Source organism: Peromyscus maniculatus, chromosome 15 (assembly GCF_049852395.1).
Source record: "Peromyscus maniculatus bairdii isolate BWxNUB_F1_BW_parent chromosome 15, HU_Pman_BW_mat_3.1, whole genome shotgun sequence".
Classification (NCBI taxonomy): domain Eukaryota; kingdom Metazoa; phylum Chordata; class Mammalia; order Rodentia; family Cricetidae; genus Peromyscus; species Peromyscus maniculatus.
Window position 1 is genome coordinate 69,116,846 of NC_134866.1, and position 7,970 is coordinate 69,124,815.

Genomic DNA, 7,970 nt, shown 5'->3' on the forward strand with positions numbered 1-7,970 from the left:
CCACCTTCATCCCCTTTGGGGGCCTTCAACCCTGCAGTCTAACGTTCTCCCACTAGGTCAGAACGCGGATAGCACGAGCTAACACTGCCACATGGGTAAGAGCTATTAATGCACACACCATTGGGCAGCATATCATCCTCATCTCCACAGCATGGAATCACACAGTACCCGCTCCTTTATGCCTGGCTTCTCTCACTCAGCATTCTGCTGGAGATTTGTCCATGCTTTGTGTACCAGCAGTCTGTTCCTCATGTTGAATAATATCCCAAGGTATGAATATGCTACAATTGATTCCGGGTTATTATGAATGAAAATATTATGAATATTTATGTTCGTATCTTGATGTGGAGACAGGTTTTATTCTCTTACAGATATACATACTGTGTTTGACTTTAAAAATATTACTTAACTTTATCCAAGCTGTCTGCCATCTTTGTGACTACAGTTGTTCAAGTGCCTACACCAGAATATTCTGCTGTAGTTTAATATGCATTCCTCTAATGATCCTGAGTTTCTGTCTTGTTCTTTTGTTTGTGTTTTTAGGCAATGTCTCACTCTGTAGCCCAGACTAACCTCAAACTCACAGAAATCCTCCTGTCTTAGCTCCTTTCATGCTAAGTTAACAGGAGTGACCTCTTCTAACTGACGTCAAGCATCTTTTTATGAGATTATTTTCCTTTTGTATCTATTTCTTTTCAATTTACTCATTTTTAAATTATGTTGAAATTTTAAGTTATTCTCTAGATAAAGTATTCTTCATATACTCTGAATACAAATGCTTCATCAGACAGATGTTTTTAAAATAATGTCTTCCAGAATACTGCTCACCCTTCATTTTCAAAACCATTTCTTTTGAAGGACAACAGCTTTAATTTTGTTGAAGTTAAAATGATCTCTTTCATTTTATAGTTTATGATTTTGTTTCTTAACAGATTTGTCTCACTCACATCACAAAGGAGTCTCTTGTTTTCTTTTGGGAGCATGTGGTTTTAGCTCTGAGGTTTAGCTAGGATCATACTGCCATTCAAGGAGGTATTTCTCTAGTGTGTTAGTTTGAGTTTTTATCCAGGTATTCCAACACCATTTGTTGAAAATTTATTCTTTTCCTAATAAATTATCTTAACAACTTTGTCAAAATCAGGTAGCCATATCCAACCAGTATCTGTATACACACACACACACACACACACACACACACACACTCACATTTTTATTTGTAGTCTATTAAGTTATATTGGTCTCAATTATCTATCCTTATACTAAGTCACACTGTCCTGATTATTATAACTTTATACAAATTATAAAAATAAATAGTGTAAAACTTCCTTTTTTCTCTAAAAATTATTTTAGTTATTCAACTATCATTAACATTTCCATATGTATTTTAGAAACAGCTCATCAATTTCACATGCAAAAGAATAACTGCTGAGGGGAGGGGAAGAGGCACCCCCTCTTAGCTCCAGCACGTGCTATGTAAACACAAGGGCCAGAGTTCAAATCCCCAACACCCGTACAAAACCTGGTGCTTGGGAGGCAGAGGGGGTTCCGCAAGAGTTCCTGCCTCAGTATCCAGGAAGGCAGCTGATGACAGCTTCTGGCCGCATGCACTCATACACAGTTGAGCATGTATGCATACATACACCAACACCACACACACACACACACACACACACACACACACACACACAAATAAACAGATAAAAAATCATATTGGTAAAAATTGACTGTTGAGATGTCTTTAAAGAATGCCTTGATTTTATATGTTCATTTGATGAGAATTAGTATCAAAAATAATATCGTTTTCTGATCCAGAAGGTTGGTATACCTCTTAAATTATTTGCATTTTTAAATGCAGGAGAAACCACAGCAGAGAACCGCAGTACAACTTGATTCCCTGAGAACTGTCTTCTCTAGAACTTTCTCGGGGAACTGGTGACTAAAATGGTAAAGGAAACAGTCATGGAGTCACTGTCACACGACACAGGAAACAGTCCAGAGAAGCAGGATTAAAGAAGCTCAATGATCTGAGTGGCCTGTAATGCCACATGGGGCAATGATGATGTCTGGGCCTGAGCTGCAGCCGAGAACCGTGTCTGGGTCCATGGTCCTACAGTAGCTGGGTCTGTGTTAATGTCCCTGGCCTGAGTTGCCACCAAGGGCCACATGGGTCTGGGTCATCACCTGTGGCCATGGTGATGTCTGAGGGCTGTGCCTCCAGGCCTATACTGATCTGGGTGGCCTGTGCTACCACCTGGGGTCATGGTGACTTCCGGGCTGAGTTGCTGTCAAGGGCCAAGCCTGGGTCCATGGTCCTGCTTCAGCTGCTATCTGTGTTGATCTCTGCGGCCCATGTTACCTCAGGGGTGTAGGAACCATGCATGTTGAAATCAAGGGCTATGCTAAGCTGGCCCTGTCCTTTCCTTCGCTGGCCCTAGGAACCCACAGAAACAGACCAACAACTCATTCCAATGACCATTTGCAAATAAAACTGAGTGGACAAAAGGGTCTACTGAGTGACACCACAGCTACCAACGCCACTGAGAGGTGTTGAAGAGCCGGTGGGGCTTTTGTTCATTTGTTTGCTTGTTTTGTTTTGAATTAATATTTAATCTTCTTCTGGGGGCATGGTACAGGGATGAGGGGAGCATATGAGAGACTGGGAAGTGAGCAGAACTGGGGTGCATGATGTGAAGTTCCCAATGAATCAATAAAAATAATTATGTTAAAAAGAAGCTAAATGCACCTTCGCAGATAAACAAAGGTATGTGCACTAATTTCCCATTGTTATGCATTCCATAAAAAACCAGTCACTGTTTACTGTACAACTCTAATATCGGAAAGCAGATTTTACAGGGACTTAACACAATGGCCCCATGGGAGGAGCGATCTGGGATCAGTACCCATTCAACAACGCTCACGTGTAGCAGTTTTCTGGGCCTTGGGTTTTTCATCAGAAAAGGGGGGAGGGGTAAACCTAGAGATCATAGTGAGCCTTTGAACTGAAAGAGCAACTTCCCCATTGTCTGGGCCTGCAGAGGAGGACCTAGTCTCAACCCAAAGCAAACACAAATGTATTCCATCTTTGCATTTTATATTTCTGCAGGCTGATTGATAAATCATTGCTAAACCTATCATGGTTTTAAAGCTCAACTCTATTTAGGCCAAGTTTAAAACTTTCACTTTTTAATTATTTGACAGCTGAATGAAAATAGAGATGAAGACCAGAGAGGCGGCTCAGAGATTAAGAGCACATGTTCTTGCAGAAGACCCAGGTTTGGTTGCCAGTGCCCAAGTGGTGGCCCACACTGCCTGTAACTACAGTTCCAGGGGATCTGATGCCCTCTTCTGACTTCTGTAGGCATCGGCACACCTGTGATGCACATATACACGTACAGGCACTCACTCATACACATAAAATGAAGTGAATTAGGTCATAATCTATACATATATAATTGAATTTTGTATATTGATTTTATATTCTCTGACCTTTGAAACGCACTTATTTCATGTGATTTTAATTAATTTGTTTATTTATGGCTTCTCTACTCATTATCTGTGAATAAAAGGAGTCTCAATTCTTTTTCAAGTTCTGTATTAATACAACCCGTCTGTTTCTCAATGAATGTTCAAGGACCTGCTGGCACAAGGCTGGTCACGTGACGTTAGCACATGTTCTTGCTCTGCTCCTGAACTTAAATAAAATGCTCCTGGGATTTTGTCACTGAATAAAAATAGTTGAAGTTTCTGTTTTAAAAGATTTTTTTCCTATTAGATTAACTTCCTCCTAATCTAATTTGCCAAGAATTTCTTGTCTTGAATAGATGCTGAGTTCTGTCAAATCTTTTTTCCACATCATTTGAAATGATACACAGAGATAGAGAGCAAATTGACATATTGACTATTATAAATACCTACCTCTACATTCTTGATCTAAAGATCTATTGGTAATACATTTTATGTTTACCAAGATTCATTAATGCTTCCTGTTTTATTTTCTCTAGCCCTCCTTGAAGACTTCAGAAAGATAAAGGCTGTGGTTTTCTCTCCTTGTACTGCTTTTGTGTGGTTTTAGTAGCAAAGTGAGCCTGACCACACAGAATAAGAGGGAAATAGTTTCTCCAATTGTCCAAAAGATTTTTAAAGAGTATTTTTTATTAACTGTTTGATAGAACTCGCCACTGAGTCATCTAAGCCTTGAGCATTCTTAATAGGATTAATTTTTTTTACATTTAATTAATCATTTACTTTTTAAATATTTTTAATATTTTGACATCATAACATAATTATGTCACGTCCCCCCTCCTTCTCCTCCCTCTAAATCCTCCCACCTGCTTGTCCCTTTCTCCTTAAAATTCATGGCCTCTTATGATTAATTTCTGTTACATATATGTTACATATTCCTGAATATATATTCTTAAATATATAAATATATATGTATCTATAAATATGACCTTCTTAATCCATATAATGTTATGTGTATGAGTATGTGGTGTGTGTGTGTGTATGTGTGTGTGTGTGTGTGTGTGTGACAGAAACAGAGAGAGAGAGATAGAGGGAGAGAGAGAGAGAGAGAGAGAGAGAGAGAGAGAGAGAGAGAGAGAGAGAGAGAGAGAGAGAGAGAGAGAGATGGAGGGAGAGAGAATATGAGCATGTGGACATCAGAGGACAATTTGCTAGAGTCTGTTTTCTCCTTCCACCGTCCGGGTTCTCAGAATGAGACTGTCCGGATTGGCAACAAGTGCCTTTACCCACTGAGCCATCCTGTCAGATCAGGTGAGAAGATTTGTAACAGTGAAATTCATTCATTTGTTGATTACAGAACTGTTTAACCTACCTCTTTCTTCTTGAGAAAGCTTTTGAGGCATATTTCATGAAACTGGTTTATTTCATTGAGATAGTCAGATTTATTGTCATGTTGTCTCCGTATCCTTCTGTGTGAATTTTTTAACTACATCACGAAGACCTGCAATGATGCCTTCGCTTTTCTTCCTGGTACTGCTAACCCGTGTGTTCTATCTTCTTGATTCATCACTCTGGAGAGGAATTTATCACAGTCACTGCTTTTACTGACTCTTTTAAACATCACTTTTTCTTGTACTTTCTGTTTTTATTTTTGTGTGGTTTTGCTTCCTTTATTTTTGTTCCTTTTTCATGATTTCTAAAAGTAAAGCTTAAATCATTGCTTTACAACATTTATTTTTCTTTTGTAAAGAGAGCATTTGGTCCAATGAATTTAATCCTATAAACTTGTTTACCTCTATGTTACAAGTCTTGATGCATTTGGACATTTATTATTATGCATTTAAAACTTCCTGTGACTCATATCCCATGGGTTACCTAAAAATACAGTATTTAATTTCCAAATATTTTCAGACATTTTTGTGTATTTGTTACTGACAATTAGGACTACTTAATTGTACTTTAATATATATAAAGTACTTAAATGTCAGAGGATACCACTCAGAATTTTGTTCTTTTTAAGATGTTGGGATGTCTTTAATGAATAAACATATACTGTATTGTGATTCATTTTCTAAATATGGGGTATTCCATAAATATCACTTGGGCCAAGTTAGTAGTTTTAAGTCTGAGCATACATTTCTGAACTTTGCTTTTGGTTCCATAAAAATATTTTAAAAAGTGGAATATTTAACTGTGATTAGTAATGCTCCAATTATAATTAAGAAGTTTCTAACTATAACTTATTTATTCTTATCCATATTATCAAGTTTTGGTTTATGAAATAGGGTATTGTAGCTGAAATTTTCTCCAGTCCCACCTGGACCCACAGCCGCTCAGACCCAAATAAACACACAGAGGCTTATATTAATTACAAACTGTATGGCCTAATGGCTCAGGCTTCTTGCTAGCTAGATCTTATATCTTAAATCAACCCATTTCTATAAATCTATACCTTGCCACATGGCTCATGGCTTACCAGTATCTTTACATCTTGTTTCTCATGGCAGCAGCTGGCAGCATCTCCTGACTCAGACTTCCTGTCCCCAGATTTCTCCTCTCTACTTGTCCCACCTATACTATACTTCCTGCCTGGCTACTGGCCAATCAGCATTTTATTTATCAACCAAATCAGAGCAACACATTCACAGCATACAGAGCAATACCCATAGCAATAACCAATGCCTTGGTTGTACAAAAATTTAAGATTTGTTTTGATGAATTGATCAGCTTACTTTTGTGAAATGTCCTCTGTTGTGCAAATCTTATATGGTCTTTTAATAAAAAACCCAGAGCCAGATATCAGGGTGAAAGATAAAAGATCAGAGAAGTAGGGCAAGCCACAGCCACCACCTATTACCTCACCAACTCCACGAATCCTCTGACTAAAATCCTCTAAGTCCTCACCTGGAAGGGTCTCCGCTGAACTGCCTCACACCTTATATGCCTTTCTCTACCCAGCCATCACTTCCTGGGATTAAAGGTGTGTGTGCTTCCCAGTACTAGGATTAAAGGCATGTGCCACCACTGCCTAGCTCTGTTTCCAGTGCAGCCTTGAACTTCCAGAGATCTAGATGGATCTCTGCCTCCCAAATGATAGGATTAAGGGTGTGTGCCACCCCTGTCTGGCCTCTATGTATAATCTAGTGGCTGGCTCTGTCCTCTGATCCTCAGATAAGTTTATAGGGCACACATTATATCACTACTGTCCTCACTTGTCCTTGGCCACAATTCAGCTGAATTTTTTCTTGTCTAATATTGATAAAACCATTTTGGTTCATCTTTATTACTGTTTATATAATAGATATTTTCTAGTTTTTTTTTTAATTTAAGTTTTTAGATAACATCCCCAGCACCCATGTAAAAGGCATGTGTGGTGGCATACACCTGTGATCCCTGTGTTAAAGTACCCCTGGAAGCGGATGGCACGGGATGTACACCTCTCTCCTGCACATGATCCTGCTCACATGCATGTGCATGTATGCAAACACACAAACACACATAAACACACACATACACTATAAATGTGAGCACTAGAATGCAAACTCATGTTTCCTGAAACCTGTACCTGCTCTCTCTGTACTGTCTCCAGGAGTAGCACTTAGAATCTTCAAAGTTACTCAAGTATTGGGTCACTCATCTTTTTTTTTCAATCTAGGAAGTTGTTTTATCAAAATAAATAAATAAAACCAAGAAATGAAAACTATTATTTTTGAATAATTTAGGAAAGAAAGAAACGCTTTATAAAACTAATCTTAACACCTTTAGTTCTTCTTTCCTGGTGCGTATGAGTCCATATTAGGACTGTGTAGCATGTCTCTATGTCAGGGTATGATTTCATTTACAACTATGGAAGCTATGCATGTAGTATGTTACTGTGTAGGCTACAGCATCCCATCTACACATGAGCTGCCAGGAGTTTGCAATAAATATACCGACTTCACTGTTTGTTTACTGAGGGCATGACTGAGAACCTTATCCACTAGTCTGAGACTCAGTACTTGTCACACAACATGACATAGAATAGATGTGCTTCAAATTGTAATTCCAGGGAATTTTTTCATGTTTCAGAACTTAGCACATTATAAGACGTGTAGCTCATATAAATTTACTTAAGAAATAGTGTTTCTTTTCATTTCCAGGAAGAATCTAATTTGGAGTCCAACTATTGGAGAAATTATTTTGGCCACTCCACGTAGTTAAAAGGATATTTATTTAATGGTGTAACTCACAAATTAAGTGAAAGGTAGATCGCAGCTGTCTGGGAAAGGTGTATTACAGTCCAGCGGTGTCCTCTGAAGCTCTGCACAATCCACCTTCACCATTCAGGGTCCCAGCACAGAGAGAGCACTGGCCCATCCTGCTCTAGGGTCTCCAGGTGCCTCCCCTGGCCCCGCCTTGTAGGCGTGACAGTTGCCAGAGTCTCAATGGGGGTTGAAACTTCCGGATCCAAGCTGGAATGGCTACCCACTACATCCAACTTTATAATGACATAGCCTTAATATATCTGC